This window comes from Camelus bactrianus, chromosome 13 (assembly GCF_048773025.1).
Source record: "Camelus bactrianus isolate YW-2024 breed Bactrian camel chromosome 13, ASM4877302v1, whole genome shotgun sequence".
Taxonomy (NCBI): domain Eukaryota; kingdom Metazoa; phylum Chordata; class Mammalia; order Artiodactyla; family Camelidae; genus Camelus; species Camelus bactrianus.
The window spans coordinates 19,049,354-19,064,306 of record NC_133551.1 but is presented as its reverse complement, the minus strand read 5'-3'; positions in this window follow the sequence as shown (position 1 = coordinate 19,064,306).

The window sequence follows — 14,953 nt, the reverse complement described above, 5'->3', positions numbered from 1 at the left end:
ACAATAAGATAATTCGATACATGCTTAACAATATCTGAAGTCATTTTTCTGCCAAATGGTCATTAGGTAAATGTTGAACAGGCATGTAAGTGACTACAATCACTTTTATTTTACCCAAAGTATTCCTAGTCTAATCTGGAGGAAAGCAGAAGGAATTGGACAGCATAGTTTTTTCAGATCTCAAGGAAAACGCACGTGCCTTCATTCCTTCCATCGACAATAGCCGTAGCCCACGTTTTCTGTCTGGCTGGGATTATAAAACATTGCTGCTTCTTTCCTTCCCAGAAGCCACTCCCACGTTTCAGTGGAATTCCATTAAGTGGAATTCTCCAAGCCCCAAATAAAACTCCTATCCCTAAGGTGTAAATTAATTTAAACAGACTCTTTTCCTCAGACTTAGCTCTTAGAAGCAAGCAAGCAAAGGCCACAAAAACCGGTTACCTGGGGATTGTGTTTACTAACTCTAATCACTTTTGAATTACTAGAATTCCAGCACTGTGGGGGAGATAAACATAGATTTGAGGGAGATAAATCCAGTTGACTTGGTCTCTGAAAGGAGTCATAGAACCAGGAGCAAACAACTTACCTATTGTAGATCTCATTTGACAAAAGAGGCCAATTTCTACCTCATATATCTGGTCTTGCTTCCAAAAATTAATTGCCCAGTTGCTACCATCTGGCTTCTATAAACCAGTGACTCTGGCCCACACCCCCTATTCTGCTTTCCCTGAAATGCACATATGTCCAGCATATCTTTACTTGCAACTCCTTGACAAAGTGAAATTATTTCCAAACTTACTGTAGATTATAGATGAGTACCAGTGAAGGTAAGAAAAGCCCCTCAAAAAATACACTCATCAGTGTTCTGAAATTGTTAAGGATAGAGGAAAAAGATTAGACATGATGAATCTGGACAGAAGTGTTACTCTTCCAGAGAAGGTAAAACGTAGTGTGAAAGCAGAAGTTGCAACCACTACTTAAAACTGAAGCCGAGCCACAAACTAGGCTAAGATATTTATAAAACATAAACCAAAGTATTATAAACCAAAAATATTTAGACTCCAACAAATTATTAAAAGAAAAGAATAAAACTAGAAGTGGTCAAAACCATGGACAGTATTTTTCACAGAAATAGGATCTCAAATGGCAAGAAAATTTATGAAAAGATGCTCAACTTCATTAGCAATCAGAAAAATCCAAACTAAGAGCATAATGAGATGTCACTTTATACCCACTAGATTGGCAAAATGTCCGAAACACTAAGTGTAGGAGAGGATGCACAGAATACAGCCTCTCAGATATTCTTGGTGGGAGTATAAACTGGAAAAATTCTCACGAAAAGCAGTCTGGCAGCATCCTGTAGAGTTATACATTCTTAAGCTCTGTAACCCAGAAGTCCTACCTCCAGCTATCTGTTCTGTACGTTAGAAGATTTACCTAGATGTCTATTTCTTGAACCAAGAAACATATACACACACGTTCATGGAAGCATTGTTTATAATAGAAAAAAAATGGGAAGGACAGTATTATCCATTGATGGGAAGAATAAGCAAATATGGTGTATTCAAAGGACAGTGTATTTCAGAGGCGTAACAATGAATGACGTTTAGCTGCATGTTAAGCCTGGATGACTCCTAGGAACCTAATACTGAGTTTTCTTATTTGTGAACTTTAGAATAAAATGATAAAATTTCACTTAAAATAGCTGGTGATTCTATTTACATCACCCATATGTTTGAATGGCTTCTGCACAAGGTTTCTGTTTCTGATTATATATTGTTCAGAGGCGGGTGTGTGTGTGTTTAAGCAAGGCAATAATCACTAAACTAAAATAAAGGTATTGCTAGAGGAGAGGAAGGAAAAGGGAAGATGACAAAAGTAGTTACAATCACCTTGGCAATGCCTTCATTATTGAAAAGTGGTTCATGGGGATTTATTTTTTATTTTATGTATAAATTTGTATCTTTACTTACCAAAGATTATCTTCAAAAAAAATTACCAGGGCAAGAATAAAAGAAGGGGGAGGAGGAGAGGGAAGAGATGGAGAGAGAAAAGGAAGAGAAGTGAGGACACAGGACCCCAGTTCAAACCCTGATCCTCACAATGAATGGATGTTTGAAATCACTCCAGTTCTTTAATATCTCTGAGATTCAGTATTTTCTTTCTTTTCTTTTTTTTTTTAAACAATTTGTAAATCCTTTTTATTTTATTTCGGGGGGGGGCAGTAATTAGGTTTACTTATGTTTTTAATGGAGGTACTGGGGATAGAACCCAGGACCTCATGCATGCTAAGCACATGCTCTACCCCTGAGCAACACCCCACCACCACCCCCCGCCCCCAAACTCAGTATTTTCAACTGTAAAAGGAGAATTTGACTTCAGGGATTGAGGTCAGTAGTCAACGAGATTAATTCACGTAACATGTTTAGTTATTTCGCTACACACTCCCACTCTCCCCTGCCCACCCCACCCCCGCCTTCTCCACTTAGAAAGAGTAGAAAACTGAGGGGTGCAGGGGAGGAGGGGAGCCACAGGGTGGGACTCAGCCCTAGCATCCTCCTGTCAGCAGGATACTACCCAAAATTGCAAAGTGTGTGATGTCCACCTCAGTGGCCTTCCAGATCCCATCCTGTCAGACACCCTAAGACCTCAGGTCCTAGAATACAACACCCTTGACCTTTATCTTCATGGCTTCAGTCAAAACCTAGTGCTTTCAAAGACAGCATTTTTTTCAAAGCCTCATCAGGAAAATCACAATTAGGTACAACATGGTTGAATCTTCCCTTGGGGAGGGGGTTAGATTCTAGAACTGAGTGTGTCACCTAACAGGGATCTCTCTGTGGTGCCACGTGAGCTGACGTATGCGTGAGCACAGTCGCATCCCATCGCTCACTCCTCCTTACCTCGTCTGCCACTGGAGAGAAAAGTCAAACTAACCCACTCGGCAGCTGCCACGGACCCACACTTCTGACAAGTCAAGCCTCACAAGCTCAGTAAACACAGACGTACACAAACCCAGGAACTCCAAACATCAAAGTTGAAGGATTCCTGCTTAATCACACTGCCTGGGTACCCAGGTGAGTTTAGTTCAATGGTTTCCAACTGCGGGGGATTTTGCCCCCAGGAGATATTAGGCAACTCTGGGAACATTTGTGGTTTAACAAGAAAGGGTCAGTAATTACTGGCATCTGGTTGGTGGAGGGGACATGGGTGCTGGTAACTTACAATGCAGAAAACAGACCGAACAACAAAGAATTACACAGCCTCAAAATGTTGACAGTATTGCTGACAAAAAAAACCCCTAGTTAGCCACATTGAGCTGCCTTCTGTCTGACCTGGGAGCCCCGAGCTAGCTGTGTATTGTAAAGGAATTTTATGTCATGGGGCCCATAATACCTTAACTCAGGGGGTTATTAAGCCAAAGATCCATGGACTGGCTTAAGGCAATTCATAAAATCCATGACATTATATGCAAATTTTGTTCATGTGTGCAGTTTTTAAAATGGAGTCTAAAGTTAAAAACTTTTTGAAAGCCTGTCCAAAAGACTCACATTTTTTTTTAACTATTTTCCCCGCAAGACTGTTAAAGTGTTTAAAATTCCTAAAGAAATCAATGAATTTCTTAAAAAAAAAATAGTGAGATATCATTTTGGATGGAGATGTAAGAAGATGATGTTTATATGTAAATCTAGATTTGAAACACAGCCACCTGACCTATGAGCCTAAGTTTCCAAATCTGTGAAGTAGAAAATAATTACTCAAATTTAATTAGTGCTGTTTAAATCACCTAGCCACAGCAGGCACTTGGTAAACAGCAGCTTTTGTTGTTTTTTGTTAAAAATAACTTGGCAAAACTTCTAAGCCTGTAGATGATTGTGGATGGAATAAAATCTAGCCATCCAGTCGGATTTTACAGCATACTTATCAGGTCACTTATTTGAAGAAGGAGGAGAGAGATTTGTCAAGAGATTTATGGTGGTTTCAATACCTTATCCTATCCCCACCCATCAAAAAAACCAAAACCAACAAAAAATAAGGGGACCAGGTGGGCAAGCAGATGAGAAAGAGGGCATGAGCAGTGAAGCAATTTACCACACAAGCAGGGACTCCAATCCACGTGCTCAGATGCCAGAGACTAAGTTCTTTTCACTCTTTCGTCTAGAAGGAGCGGGCCCTTCAGTATTCAGACACACAGCAGAGATATTTTGAAGGAGGAATAACCCAGAGAATGAACTGCTTTGGGGGGAAGGTACCCAGGCATTTATGGGAGCTGGGAGTTGAGACAGAGAGCTCCGCGGAAAGGAAAAGTCCCACAGAGAGGAGGCGTCTGCTGAAAATGGGGGGATTTAAAGGTCCGCTTCAACCAGCTCCAGCTCCTTTAAACCAAGCCTGGCTGGTCAACCTCGAAAGCCCCCTCTGCTCATGTTCCTCTCTTTGTAGCCCCGAGGCTCTTCTCCTAATTGCCAACTGCCATCTCCTTTCAGTTTCCCTCTTTCCTGCTTACTCAGAGCCACCAGAGTTAAAGAAGAGTTAGAAGCAACGAAGGAACTCAGAGAGGGACAAGATCTGACGTCTCTGTATCTGACAGGTGGCTCACCCAACCTAGTGATGTTGAACAGGAAGGTTTATTGAATTGGCCCAGAAAGGCACTTAAAAATTCCTTGTCATAATCCAGAAAGATGAGGGTAAAGTCACTGAAGCTTTCACTTATTCATTTATACATTCAATCATTTTCTTTTTCATTCAACGAGTATTTATAGAGTGCCTCCAACATAACCCGGGATTCTGCTAATACACATAAAACCCAATGACACCATCCCAGAACATTTAAAGGGTGGCTCCGTGGAGAAGACAAATACTGACTAGATAACCCCTGCTTCATTATTACACTCTTAATAATTAATTACAATTGTAATAGGGTTTATGTATTAAAAGTAGAAGGGTCTATAAGAGCAAATAAAAAGGACACACAGGGTCTATAAGAGCAAATAACACGGACACAATCAACTCTAGGACATCTGTTTTGACAGGCTTTCCTAAGAAATTTAGCCAAAGGAGTAGAAGAATGTTCTGGACAGAAAGAGCTGTATCTTCAAAGACAAAGTGAGGGGGGGAAAAAAGAGTGATAAAGAAAGATAAGTTGTTACCAAGTTGAAGTCTGTGGAAACATTTATGCTACCCCAGCTGTTTTCAGGACTTCAAAGAGTTTCTTAGCTTTTCCCTCTGATAAAATGCAAAATAAAAGAAATGAGTCCTTCAAGTCTCCATTATCAATAATTTTGTGATTATGTGAACCAATGTCAGGGTTAAAAGGAAAACCACAAGTTAAAAAAAAGAAAAGAAAAGTTCAAGAAGGAAATAAAAACCTTCAGTGGTGAACTGAACATATGAGCCTATTTAAAACTGTGTTTCTGTTTCTACTAATGGGTCATTTTCACCTGCTCCTGGCAGCCCACCTGGCCTCAGCTGGGCTGCTTACAGCCTCTGAACAATGGAACAAGCCATCACGGCAGTTCGATCCCCAGGACTCGGAGGTGACCAAAGGGTCAAAGGCACAGAAGCTGGACCATTACAGAAATGGGTAATCCTCAAACAGGAAAATCCACTCCCAGATCATTTGGAGCCAAATGGAGACCTGCGAGGCTCAGGGAATCACCAGCTGGGTTTCTATTTGAAATGTGTAATCATCAGACACACTCAAAGCCAGACCCCACACGGAAGCCTTGTGCTTAGCCATATGTTTGGGACACCTTTGGTGTTTACTCCTGCCCCAGGACTGTGAAGCAGAAGACCCACAAGAGAAAGCATGAGCTCTCTGAACAGAGAGCGCAAGGAGGTTGGAAGAGAGCCCCTTTTGTTTGTGCAGAAGTGATCAAAGCTGGAAGCTTTTCAACAATAAGCTACTGTGCTGAACACAGAAAAACTAAACCCTTTCAAGTGAGCCTGTTCAGGTTTCACAGTGTATTTTTAGGCATCAGCCTATTCTTAAGAAATTGTGTGGCATTGTTTCATATTTTACTTTTCCTAGCCAGCTTAGTTTAAAAAAGAAAGAAAGAAAAGAAAACATGAAAAGACCTTTATGTAATCATGACCAAAAACTGACACAATCACCTCGGATTTGAGAGGATCGATTACAAGCATTTCTGAAAACAGATCTTTCCTTTTTTTTTTCCCCTCCTCCCTAAAAAGACTGAGGGAAACAGAAGACCAAATATGTTTCCTGGACACAAGGAAAGTCTGATGAAAGCCATTTTTCATTTTATTTCCATGCTGTGAATGAATATTCAGGCTATTCAAACTACCACAGCAATCTGCTTCTCAAGTTAAACCACCAACCACCAGTCCGTAGGGGTGAAAAAAAACTATTTTTATGTGCTGTGACATTTTTAACTTGTAAAACATTGCAAATGTAGGTGGTAGTTCTCACAGTCTGGTGTATTTTTAGAGTTTCATAATCCTCCTAGCCAGAGTCTGGGGGCTGCTTTTTTTCAACATTTTGGCATGTCGTGGCCTTTTCTCCATAACTGTGCATGTTTGAAAAATAAATCTTTTTTCTCACCGCTCTTCCAGTCCTCCTGCTGAAAGGCACTGGGAGGGGGAGTCGAACACACAAGTGTTCACACCTGATCCTGCCCCGTCCTCTCCCTTTCTCTCTCCTCCTCTTTTCTTTTGCCCTCTCCTCTTTCCTCTCTTCTTTTTTGGGGGGTCTGGGGAGGGTAATTATGTTTATTTTAATTTTTTTAATGGAGTAACTGGGGATTGAGCCCAGGACCCCTTGCATGCTAAGCACACACTCCACCACTGAGCTGCACCCTCCCTTCTGTCTCCTCTTTTATCTCTTTCTTTCTCTCATGTTTTTTTCCCTCATATACATTTATACAAGTAAACTTGATTCTCAAAACTCTGAAGTTATATTTCAAAGTAAAAATTTTGGTTCCTTCTTCATTATGCTTGCTGGTGAATGGTTAATTAGATCATATGTCATTTATATTTTATTAAAAAATATGTGTTCAAATCACGTAGGCAGTTCAGTTTTGGAAGTGTCTGATTATCAAAATGATAACTGGCTGATGCGTGAGATTTTTTTCTTCTTTTCTAGAACCCAATAATATATGATTTATTTTCCCTTAACTGAACCATAGTTTGGAGAAATTGATCAAAGTCATTACTTGATGAAAGGACAACCAAAGGTGATTATAGTCACAGAGTCCTCACTATCCCACGAGGCTCTGTGGCTCAGCTAGGGCTAATGTAACAATCAAGAAATAAATATCCAATATTTCCCTGAATGCTTTCAGCAATCTCCCAAAGTAATTTCTGTTGTTGCCCATGTCCAGTTAGAAAGTTTTCTGATATTCAAACCACTCAGTTCCCCACCACTCACTTCTAATGGCCCCGGTTCTGCATTCTACAGAAAGAGGGTGACTCAAAGCCAGCATGGACCCTGTCCTTTCCCGGACTATAAATCTCCATTTCTTAATCTCAGACCTGGAAATGAAGTTTTGCTTCATTTCCTCATCTGCCATGGTTTTAAGACCCTCTACTATTGGGGTAGCCTTCTTTGGAGAGTGTTCTAGTCTATCAATATTCTACCTGTTGCCACATCACCATCAGAACCAGTTGCTCCAGACACACCTACTATTTGTTATTTCTCTGATTTTTTAAGTATTGGTTAATATTTACTTAGTGAGATAGGGAGAAACTTACTATTAAATAGTATAAATTGCCTATTATTTTTCTCAGTATTTGGAAATAATACACATCAGCTATCCCCTTGTCCTTTCTTCAAGCTCTCTCCGAAGTAGCCTCCACTCACCAAGGAGTGGTGCTCAATTATCCAAAGACTTGTTGGAACGAAAGACTATAAGCTGAGCCTGATCCAGTATTTTCCTTGCAGTTCCCCAATTAGACAAGTCTTCCCTTGGCCTTTCTGGTATCAGTTTTCCCCTCGCTCTCTCCTACTTAACTTTCTTAGCTAATACTTCTCCTTTTCATTCACATCTCCTACCTCCCTCTCTTTTCTTTTTTTTCTTTTTTTTTTTTTTTTTCTGGTCAAAATAATTTAGTTCTGTCTTGCTTCAGTCTCCAAAACCTTACACTGCCCCCAACTACTGTTGTTAAGAGTGTCAGAGACCATTAGCATGAAGATGATGATTTTGTGTGTGAATGCTCAGCAAACAAAAGACTCTACCATCAGTACAACTCAGTCTTCAAAAGCAATGGGAGGTTATGAGTACATTTTTTTTCCTGTCACATGTTCAGATCCAAATAAGAGATTTCTTACATGCTCTGGCGCTGGATCATTTTCCTTTCTGACAGTTATGTTAGCAGTTGCTGGTGCAAACCAGAGTTAACTAGAACCATATTTCTGGTTACTTCCAAGGAATGAATTTTTAACACTTCTCATAGATGGCTGTCCAGGAAGTTACTAGTCTGGTGTATCTTGGTGTCAGCAATGACAACATAAAACAAGGTGATGTAATTTGATCAGTAAAGAATACAAAAGGATTCTTTACAAATGGCCATGATATTCCAGCAACTAAACAGCTGTTGCATTAGTTTTATCCCTTTGTAGCTCACTCAATATTTTTACATTAATTGCTGACACCATTATGCACTCATGAAACTAATTTTTAAACTCAAGTACTTGATTATTTACATGTAAACTTATCCCATTTACCTTCGGTCTGGGACTTAAAAGTATAACCTAGAGCCATTACATTTAATCCCAATTCAGAAACATTAAGTGTATTTGTTCTTTTTCCCAGGTTTGGATCCTCACAATTTTAACAAGCAGATTTCAATGTCCTTATGTAAAAGTCTGATTTCCTTTTAATGTTCAGCAGGACAGGACAAAGCATTATCTGCCGTGACAATTTAGACCTCTGTCCAGTGTTACACCCATCAACCAACGGAGAATCTGGCTACTCAGATGCCCCAAAGATGACATTTGTAAACATAAGTAAGTATAAAAAATTATTTTTTTGATTTTTAAAATCCTAAGAATGAATCATTTACATCCTGAGACATTCTTGGAGATTTATAGACTGCATTAAAATTTTTTATTGCTTAGAGGATCTATTCTATACCTCAACATCTTAAGAAGATGAAGAAAATGACAACAGAGCAAAGCTTATATGCCAAGTATAGTTCTTACTATGTTTCAAAGACTTTCTAAACAAGTGAAATATGAACATGACAATCTTGAAAATGATACAGGTAGCTCTGTATCAGAATTTTCACATATACATCATGACACTAAAAAAGATTGGGACCAACTAGAAATGGTTTCTTTGAAAACACACCTAGGGTTCACATCCATCCCTGCCAAAAAAAGCAGAAGGCTTTTTCAAAAAGGATTTCTTAGCGTTATCAAATAAAAGATGGGATTATTTGAAGATAAATAAGTCAGTAGAAACTACTTGGAGTTTGCTCATAAATATCCCTTCAACATTCCCCAGGCAAGGATAGATGTAGAAACAATTTATCAGCAGCACCAAGAGTTTTACACAAAAGTATACTTGGGACTTAATAATAATACCATAGATGCACTGTGTGAATGGGAAAGTCTTTTAAGATAAGGTTAAATACTTAATTTTTTTCCATTTTTCATGGTTATTTAAATTTTCTGTTTATAAAGTATTTAGCTTCTTTTTAATAATTCTTTAGTTTCTGTTAATTATATGCTAAATTTGCTTTAAAGGAGTATGCACCATTTAATGTTTATTGTTTTACTTTATATTTTAATGCTCAGTTTTTACACTGAGAATGTGTTGAATCTTATTTCTAATAATTTACAATAAACACTGAACACTTCTTTGGCACTGTGTAAAATATATGCCAAATTATCAGTATTGCCATTTTGCTTAGCTCTAATAATCACTAGGATGGGGGTGTTTTTGGTTTTTGTTAGCAGCTGACTATTCAGTGAAATATGTTATTCAAACCATACACTGTTATCATTAAATTGAACACAAACACTGCAAAAAATTGTTAAATGCTGGGCAAGGTTGTTCATTTTCTTGATTTTACAAGTTAGTAATCTTATAACAAAAGTTAAATGAGATTTCATTGGTTCCTGGTGATCACTACATTACATTCTCACAAACTGTAATGATCAATTTTATACGGAAAATGATGCTCAATCTCACTGGAAATTTTTTTAAATAAAATTCTACTTTTAATGCATTAAATTGGAAAATATTTAAAATATGGATGATATCTAGTGTCAGGCACTGTAAATGAGAGTACCACCATCTCTTTTGATGTTATTCTGCACTACTCACTACACAAGTTTGAATGTATTGTCTTTATCAGAAATGGTCTTGCTGGGTCAATCTATCACTAACACTAAAGTGCTTTTTCTGAGACACATACATAAGTTGATTCCTTGCAGCATCATTGGGAACAATTTATTAAGCCACGTTAAGCTGCGCTGTGGAGTGGCCTGTAACCACAGAAGATCAAGGGAGGCACACACAAGCATCTCAGAGTACTATGAACAGTAAAATCCAACCGTATTCTTGAGAGCCATTCTACCTTGTGGCATTTTGTTTCTCCCCAGATATATTCTGGAGGGTGGAAAATCTAAAAGAAGTGTGGCAGCAGCAGCTAAGCCATCATGCAGATCATACTCTTCAGAGCTTAGAGGTCTACAAAGTGCTTGCTGCCCGTTAATGACCAAGGACAGAGGCTGTACCCTGTCCTATGACCTGCCCCATTTGCCTTTCTCCACAGTGAAAGCACATCAGATTCCCAACGACATGTAAATTATTCTTTATTGAAGAGGTTTAAGTGATTATGTAAAAGCTGAATGGATTCAGGAAAAGGGGGGGGGGAATCAGACTGTGTTCTTAATCCAACTATTCTATTCCTCTGTACTACTTAAGGAGCAAGTCTTCACTAGACAGGCTCTCTAGAAGTTTCCCAAGTGGATAGTTGCCAGATCTTCAGAGCCAGGTCAATGGAAAAGCTTTTATTTCTGAATTCCCCACCCCTTCCTCCCCTTAGCTCCCTCCACCCCCACCACTTAGTCTCGCAAACCCAGCAATGACAAGACAAAGACCAGCGGAAATTACCCGGCCCACGGAGATGTTATTTGGTTTGCTCAGTGTTCACCTATTCTATGCTATTAACAAACATATAAAGAAACAAATACACTTAAAGGTTAATCTTCATCAAAATGTGTATTTTAAAAAACTCAAGAAATTGGTAATATTTAAAAATTATAAGATTCCTTACTAAACCAGGATTTCCAGTTTCTCTTGCAAGGCTGGAAGGCTGGGCAATCCTGGGCCACAGACCTAAGCGATGATAATTACCTGATTTGCCTATAATTAGACAAAGTATATACTCTCCAGTTTGCAATGATATCCAAATATCCTTTCTTTTTATAGTGAGACTATATGTTCATCATTGCCATTTACCATCTGCTTCACTACATACGACAGAGTTAGGTGCCAATATACCTATCAAGTGGGAGGGGATCCCAGCATTATGGTCTTATGATTCAGGGGAAAAAACTGGGAGAAAGCATTTCTCAAACACCTGGACGGCTAAATTCACATTGTGCCGCAGCCACCCTCACCACCTTCCTCTGCAGGTAACGAAGTTCATAAACCTTGCTTTGTGTATAATGTTCCCTTCTTCTTTCCTTTTTCTCATTCCTGCCCAGAAAGGTAATCAAGTTATGGTGCCCATTATTCCTTTCTAAAAAGGAATCCTGCAAATTTTACAGCTCTAAGAGAATGTCCCTGCTTTGAAAATAAAAAACTGAGTTGTACAATGTCCAATTTGAAGGCTAGTCTTCTTCCAGGAAAAGATGAAAGCAAGATAGCAACTTTATCTTCTGGCTAATGATAGCGTCACTTCTACCCTAACAAGGAAACCTCTTCTTTCCTGGTGCTTCTGCATGTAGTTTTTCAAAGATCTCCTTTTTATCCTTGGAGTTTCCCTGTGAGCATCTATTCAATGCAGAAACTTTTGATTTTGATCACATTTATTGCAAGGTATCTTGCAGACATCATCACCTTTCCATCAGATCACATTCCTTAGCTGAACACCTCTCTAGCCATTTCAAAAATAAATAAGTAAACTTGTCCTCTGGGGGAAAAAAAAAAGTCACATTATGTAAAACATCTTACCTGGGGTAAGTCAAAGAAAATACCTTCTGTGCCTCTTTGATATACTAATAATTTTCCAAGTTTGAGATGAAAAGAATTTGCATTTATTTCAACAAAGCTCACTCTTTTTAAATGATTTAATGGGCCACCGAAATAATGGCCACGGAGTCTGGGGGAACCTGTCTTCCAGCTGATATGTTCATTGACAATGTTTCGAGTTCTGGAATGCCTCAGGGAAATAAATCCTTTCAAAACAGCCTCTCTTTAATATCTGTTTCAAGGGAAAGAGGGACATTGGTGATGCTGAGACGAGGAGATTTTTATTTCCATAATTTAGTTTGAGTGTCTCAAAGCACAGTTAGCTTGATTTGTCTTTGTACGTTCCGGACCACAGGTGTTTCCCATTAAGACGAGCAAGCTGACTTTAAGGGAATCCAGCAGAGCAGAGAGCACAGAATGCCTTCTGTGAGCTGCCAATAATTATTTGTCCTGGCTTTGTTTCTGGAGATTCTACTTAAATTGGTTCAAAAGCTGATAATCTGTCTCATCCCCAAAGATCAACCCCTTAAAAAAATGAGTGTGCTTCCCCATAATTGGACTGAATAAAAGAGCTCTCTTAATATTGTTGTTAAATTAGAGAATGATTTTTAAAGTGTGAGAAAAGGAGGCTTCGGAAGAGCACTCAATATGTAGCTCTGCTAATAAAACAGCTTCATCAATTCTCTCCGTCTTTGCAGCAGACAATGGGATGAGGGATAAATCTCGACTGGCTAGTACCTAAATGCTCATAGCATAAAACATGCTGGCTGCTGAGCGGGCTCCGGAATATGAATTCAAACTTAAGACATCATTTACAAACTTATTTTAATTTGCAGTCCTCTGGGAACCAAGATGCACTTTTAAAAACTTGCTTCTTTCTCAGCAATCCACTGGTCTAAAAGTGGGCCGAGACTCTTCTCAAAGAACAGATAGATGGACACCCTTCCCCACCCATTGTGGATTTGATCAGACAATGGCAGCTGCATTACAATACAAAGCATTTGATTGTAGCCCCTTCCCACTACTCTTCATTTAAATTACAATGCTTGGCTTCTTCTACAGTGTGCCTGAGTGAATCCGCTCTCTTTGAATAGAGCTGATCTTGAAAGAAAATCTGTGCTTATTTACTGTCTCAGAGAAGAGAACTGATCCCACGTAGACAACTTGGCAGGTTTAGGGTAATAGAGCATCATTGCAAAATAGGCATTTAAAGGACAGCTCTTCAAGGAGTCTCAAGAAGACCGCTAAGAACGAGGTACTTTTCATGATAACATAAAACTGAACTGGATTGCTCTAACGTGATTCCGAGTTTATTTTTTTCACTAGTAAATTTGTGCTAACATCTATAACCAGTAAGTATTAATTACAATAGCCATCAAGAATGTTAGTTTAGTTTGAAAGCATGTATTTTAGTCCAAGTAAATTTATACATTTTTCACAAGAATTACAAAAGTTAAAAACCAATTTCGAATCTAAATTAAGAAGACATGCTATATTTAATTCAGCTGCTATCATTTATCTAGTAATACATAGTTCACAAAGATGCTTAAGGAGACACTGGACCCCAGGATACACACAAAGATCAGAAGAAAGTACCTAATAATTTTAAATTAGTTTATTTTTCAGAACCAGAAAACTTCCAGGAGACTCAGAATTAGCAAGAGTTACAAGAAATACTGCAGAGCACCTTGGAATCATAGAGCAAGAGATTGTTATTAAAAACAACATAGAAAGGCAGAGTTTGCATCTTCAAAACAAGGAGAAACAGAGGATTCTTAAAACTATGGACAACTAACTCACAGTGTTTCCGTGGAAAAACAGCGTGATGTAGTCATTAAGCAAATGATCTGCATATACTAACAATGTAAAGAGGTGGTTAATAAGAACCAGGGGCACCCAGAGAAGTAAGCCCAACTAAGCTGACACCATTTGCCTTTTGATAGGGTTACTGGTAGGTAGTCCACTGAACCCTGGAGAACATTTATCTTGCTTTCAGTAAGAAATTTATTGTTGTTTCTTATATTATTCTCAGAGACTAGAAAGATTTGGAGCCGTACGACAAACGTCATAGGAAACTTTTAACACCTAAAACTCCATGTCTTCCTTTCTTTGCCCTGTACTTGTAATGCATGACTTGAGATGCTCCTGAGTTTTTCTGTTCCCCTTTCCGGCAACGGCTGCAGTGACCAGCTCTACCCGGCTTCAGGCCAGCTGCACACATGTGCATGTGCACCTCCCCTTGGTCTACAGTGTGCCTCCCCACCTCCCACCACGGGATTTTTTCTGTGAACTCCATCTTGAAAACTCACTTGGTACTCTTAACAGGCACAACCCAGAATTTTAGGGGACTCACTCTGTACAAGGCAAAACATTCACCACTGGGCCTCAGGAGCCAACTGACAAATACACTCAGATTTGGTCATGAGACGCATTTCACATAGCTTCTACCACGCTTCCACAGGATCATGGAACTTTTCACCCATTGTATAGCCAACCTGATGACACATTCTCCTCTTGACTCTCCCACCTTCTCTGCTCTTTCTTCCCTCAGAACCTTTCTAGACCTCACAGCTCCTCCTTTTGTATCCTAGTTTTATCACTTGAGGTGTACTCAGCACTGGGATCTTTCCTCTCAGCCTATAAACACGTCCAAATTTCCCTGAGCCCAAAGAAGAAAATGCAAAATAAAAAATTGTATGTCTTCACGGCACATTCCTATCTCATCACTGTGCTCTTCCTTTCCCTTTAAGAACCTCAGAAGAGTAGCCCACATGTAAGATCTCATACTGTCA